The following is a 6071-nucleotide window of genomic DNA, read 5'->3' as shown; positions in this document are numbered from 1 at the left end:
ATAGCTGAGTTTTGCATGGACTCTTAGTTTAGTTCATACAACACATGAGTTATATTTGGAAGAGAGTATAAAGTACCTCTTAATGTAGACATATGGAGTCTTGTGCACAGAGACTCTGCAAAAACTTAAGAGCTACATCTCAGGCTCTACACGCCTCAGTTAGCACGTTAAACGCTACCGTGACATGACAGTACAATTAGAAAAAGACTGAAGAAGTATGGCTTGTTTAGAAGTGTTGCCAAGAGAAAGCCTTTTTTCTATTAAAAAAAACATGGCAGCACAGCTTGCATCTGAACAAATTACAAGACAGATGAGACCAAAATGGAGCTGCTTGGTCATAATGACCATAATGCACAGCACCACGTTTGGCACAAACAGCATAAACACCTCATACCAACTGTCAAGCACAGTAGTGACGAGGTTTTGATTTGCACTTGTTTTGCAACCACAGTACCTGAGCACCTTGAAATCACTGACTCGACCATGAACTCCTCTGTATACCAGAGTATTCTAGAGTCATATGTGAGGCTGTCCATTCAACAGCTCAAGTTTGGCTGAAACTGGGTCTTGCAAAAGCATGAACCAGTCAAAGTCCAGACTTCAACCTGATTGAAATGTTGTGGGGGGATCTTAAGAGAGCTGTGGATGAACAAATGTCCTCAAACCACAATGAACTGATGTAATGTTGTATAGAGGAGTGGGCAAAACTTCATCCACAATAAAGAAGAGCTGGTTAACTATGAATCAGAAGGCCAGTGGTTCAATCCTTGGACCTTAGAGTAGGGGGTTGGTCTCTACCCCAATTTTCCTACACCCCTGTTTCACACACCCTGCCAGGTAAGGGGGGGCTTGTTTTCTTTCTGCCTGTCCTACCTAAGACATTGTCAGACTGTATACCACATAACACAAACAGAATTGAAGAAATGATGTAATAACAGCTGGGAATAACACAAACAGAATTGAAGAAATAAACAGATAAAGCCTGAACAAGAGGAGCCTGTAGAGAAATTATAGAACTGATCTTGGAAAAGAAAAATGTGTTTGGCACAGCAGTGAATTCAGATCAAAATTCAAATTGCAAAAGCTGCCAGACAGGACAGGAGTTTAAAAAACAAACAAAAGAACCCCTAAAAAACTCACTCCTTGTACAGATTACTGAAACAGAAGTGCCAAACTATCTTTTTGTGTTGTAGCATTTTCTCCTTTTGTTGCTTAGTTACGTAGCTGGGTTTAACACATTGTTTTGCCTGGTTTTGTTTCATGTCTGGATTAGGTTTCTTCAAAGATAGTTCCTGACTGATATTAATAAATAATACCTTTGAGTGAAAAAAGCAAAAACAAAAAAACCCAATGTGAGTTACTGGTAAAGTCTTACAGAAAAACAATTACTTCCAATTATTAGTGTTAAAGGTGGCTGTAACCCTAAGCTATTAAATTATTGGACTAGAATGGACTTGGGGGAAAAAAAGGACTTAACCTTTGCTTACCGAGCAATACATGTGTACATTTTTAACACATAAGTCGCCCTGCTTTCAGACTTTGACATCACCAGTATAGAGTTACTTGATGGGAAATAGCTCAGGTAATATAAGCAGCTGGTGGTATTTTTGGCAGTGTACCACAGTCACGGATAAAAATTCCCCCGGCTTTTGATGGTCAGCTTTTTGAACAGACTGAAATGTAGAGAAGTTGCCAAACACAACAGTAATGGACAAGGCGGTGATTAGTTTCATGACACAGCTGCTTCAGTCATAAAGACTGGAACACACACAAACACAGAAGAGACACCTAATATATTTTCATGTTTAATCAAATCTTCTGTTTTCTGTAAGAAGTTGCTCTTATTGTGGAATAAATTTGCATATTTTGAAGTAAGCCTAAGCATGTGATTCATGCTGTTAGCCTGAATCATTTCCACAAGTGAGATAAAAACCCTGTTGGGTTCGAACATCAAAAAATTATGCTAAACAGCTCCATTTATTATATACATTCACCTGTATTTGGCTGGTTATACCTTTCTTGCAGTAGCTTCTAGTCACTAGTTATGCAGGTTCGGTTTGCATCCGATAATTCCTTTTATATTTCTTCCAAGCCATCTGATACAATGATGTCTGACCCACGTCCCACCTGCACTCAGAATTCAAATGCCATCGTATTCTGTCCAAAATGTCAGTGCAACTTAAATTCCTCCCAAATGTGGGATTTCAAGAAAGAAGACTGTCACATGGGTTCAGTGTGTCACCCACAGCTCTTGCATTTGTAGTCTTAATGCTAACACTCTGCGCCCACTGTGACGGCACATTGTGCACATATCACTGTACACCCACATGAGTGTATCAGGGGCTGTTTAAGGCAGACCCAAGGAATAAATTCTACAATTTTAAGTAAGATTATTTTTTTATCCTAAAGAAAAGTGTGTAGTTGGTGAAAGGTGGTATATCTGCAGCCATCAGTCTTAGCTAGAACAATTTGCTGGTGTGAACAAATGCATATGTGGAGACAGGAAGTATCTTCTGTTGATTTTTAATCTATTTACAGTATTTACCAGATAAACAAAGTAGATCGGGATGGTTTTATGTGGAAAAAATAAAGAAAATCTACACAAAAATCAAATTGTTCAATAGAACATAAGTAAACTTGGCAACTGACCAAAACAAAACCCAGGGCAAGGCTCGTGGCTACTGGGGAACTAGCCAGCAAATTAATAATGAGGCACTGCACTGAACTGAACTCTCTAAGGAGAATCTATCCCTGTCCTATATAGCCCACTTACACCACAGGATCAAACCATGTATGGAAATGTATCAGTTACTGTAACTCTTGTAGTTGGCATTTTCATCCAAAAACAACATGAAGACATTCAAATGACAATTTCTAGACTTTTCCCACAGAAACACAAACATTAAATCTGCTCATTATATCTTTATATAAAACAGTACTGGTTACCCCTCTGTTTGAATTCAACTTGGTACACTCCAAAATCCAAAATACCTTAAAGAAGTTCCTGTTTGAAAGTCTCCATCTTCACCGTGGTGGTAATGCGGAGCAGAGCACAGGCTACAAACACTTTGGGAATGTAGACGAGGAACATTTGGCATATACTTAATACTCAATAGTGTTGGCTTTAGACTCACATCTTGAAGATAAACTATTCTGCAAGCTTGATGTGGCAGAATAGGTCTAAATGAGAATACCTCTGTAGCAGCCTAGAGTCTCTAGAGGACACAGGTTACACAGTGGCAGTGATTAAATGTATTACAGAGAAACATTTGTTTGTTTATTCTCTGGTTTTATGTTGAACCATTTGCAAAACTGAAAGGTTGTTCATAAAGTACACAGCAGGAGAAAAACACAACCTGCTCCTCTGGTGTTTCGGCCAAGTGACACACATTTGGCTGAAATACAAGCAAATGATAGTTTCGCAAGATGTCATTCTATTTATCTGTTAAGAAGTGTATAAAAATGAAATAACCTCTTTATTTAACAAAACACTTACATAGCTGAGAAACTTAAACCTTAAAAAAAAGAAAACAACTCATGGCTGTCTGTGACATGCAGACGACCAATCTTGGCTCGATGTGTGCTGCATATTTAATTAGTTAATTTAATTAGTTTCACTGTCATCAGAGGAGGCAGTTTTATGCCGACAGTCACTATAGCAGAGGATTTATTTCTGAGAAAACTTCACATGTTAGAGGTTTTATTCTCAAATCTAAATTTTGTTACATACATGTTGTGTCTTCTTGGGCCTCATGCATACAGGTTTAGAGACCTGTAGATGATCAGATGATAATCCCCAAAAAGTTGGATTCCCAGACTTTTTGATGAGCAGTCACTATGACTTGGGTGAAATCTGTCACACAGAGAGTCTAAACTAAAAAGCTTGTGATTGCTTTGGTCACTAGCAGATGGTTACAGTTGCACATATTTTGCTTGAAACACGCCAACTTGTCTGCAAACACTGATTAAGTACTCTCTGAGTTGTAGCGAAACTTGAAAGCAGTGTGCAAAAAAAAAAGAAAAAAAGATGGAAATGGAGAAAGTTCGCCTTTGAAGTAAAAATTGTGCCTTACTTCTGCTATCAACACATATGAAAAAGCAGACTTTTACTTTTAAGGCAGACATTCCCTCTTTCCGGATTACTTTGAACTCACAGTTCACTTGGCAAGTAGTTTATGAGTGTTTGCAGACAAGCTGGCCTCTCACATGCAAACTATTGGTCACCGCAGCAACCTGAAATACTGAGAAACATTAAATAATTAGGAATTCAAGCTTTCAAGTCAGTGAAGACTCTTTCACAATTTTAAGACATCTTGTTAATTCAGAGAAAAGACTCATTTCTTGTCAAGTAAATGCAATACACTTGCATAGATATCATAATAGTATCTTCATAATAAATGATTTTAGCTACAGTGATCATGTAGCATAGAGTAATTACCACTACAGCAAGTATTAGAATTACTGGAGAGTCTTTACATTATAGTATATAGCTCCTTGAGGAAAGTGTTGCTGTGACTTAAGGAAGGAAGAAGATAATCCATCCATCTATGCAGTCTAGACAGAAATGCCCAAACCTCCCTGTCCCCAGCTACCTCCTCCAGCTCATCCTGGGGGACACTGAGGTGATCTCAAGCCAGCCGGCAGGCATAATCTCTTCAGTGTGTCCTGGGTCCACCCTGGGGAGTCCTCCCAGTAAGACATGTCCAAAACACCTCACCCAGAAGGCATTCTGGTTAAAGAAGAATTTTTTTTTAGTTCACCTGACCATTATCTATAATGTTTTGGGGGTTCAGCAAAGGAAAAACACGTGATCTGATGTTTTAATGTATGTGTGCGGGCAGGCAGGTCAGGTTGGCTGAGAGGTGGGAGTGGTAGGTGTTTGCTGTACTTGGCCTCCACCAGGCATCATGACTTGCCCAACCCCTGGCCTCGGGGTCGCAGGCCAGACTTCTCCTTTCCTGTGATGAGCTGTTAACTGACCTCAGGGGCAGTCAGGCTCGAAGAGTGCGTTTCTCTCTGTGTGTGTGTTTCAACCTCAGTTCCCTGTGATCTGATCTACCCTGACAAGGCAACAGGACCGAACAATAAAAATGTCTATTTTCCCTCCTCTCTCATTCGCTCCCTCTCTCTGCATGCTCCAGGCAAAATGGGGGAGGTGATTAAACAAAACAAACTCACTGGAAGAATGACATTTCATCATAAATCCTCTTTTTGTATATTATACTCACCATTTTTCTTTAATCAGGAGCAGCTCGGTGTTATTTGGTATAGAGCTGCTGCAGCAGGATGCAACACCTTCATGCCTTTATTTTAAGATTTAAAGGTCACCTTTCACATTTCCACTGTTTAGCATGATGAATTGTAGTTGTTCCTAGGTCAATGCTAATAAGAAAAGGAGATTGGACCTCTGCATCGAGGGCACTTGAGGCTAGGTCTCAAAGACTTTGGAGTTGGACTTTTCGCAAATGCAACTGTAGCCCAGAATGACATATGCCTCACCATCTGATTCAGATGTGGCCACCCTAGTGAATGGCCCTTATCATTTCTTATCAGGCCCATGCACATCATCAGTAGGCACTTTCCTCTACCTGCTGGCACCCTCGCAAGGCTGTTATCATTCAGTGCAATCAGTGATAAAAAGAGAGCAACCTAGATTATGAAGGAGACAACTACGAATTGTGTAAAGGAGTAAATCTGGATTATTAGAAAAGTCTTAGAATTACCTTTAATATTATTGTTTTCTAAATGACTGCAGTACTAGCAGTAGTAGTAGGAGCACTAGTAATCCTCTTATCTATTCTTACAAATACATCTGCTGTTTTTCTGTCTTCTAATCTTTGCTGTCATTCTTTTTATTCTTTATCCAGCCCTGTTGTTTAGAGGCTCCCTCAGCCATACGCTCAGCAGCACACTGAATTGTGAATCCTAACAGCCTGAGCAGTAGCAGATAGAGAGTGACTGAGAAAAGTGAGGGAGGGAGGGGGTTGGTGAGAGATAAAGAGCGAGAGAGCAGCGAGAGAGAGGTGAGAGAGAGAGAGAGAGAGAGATGAAAAGCATGCTAAACGAGAGAG

Source organism: Oreochromis aureus, linkage group 18 (genome assembly GCF_013358895.1).
Source record: "Oreochromis aureus strain Israel breed Guangdong linkage group 18, ZZ_aureus, whole genome shotgun sequence".
NCBI lineage: Eukaryota > Metazoa > Chordata > Actinopteri > Cichliformes > Cichlidae > Oreochromis > Oreochromis aureus.
The sequence above is the reverse complement of the archived record's forward strand: the minus strand, read 5'-3'. Positions refer to the sequence as shown.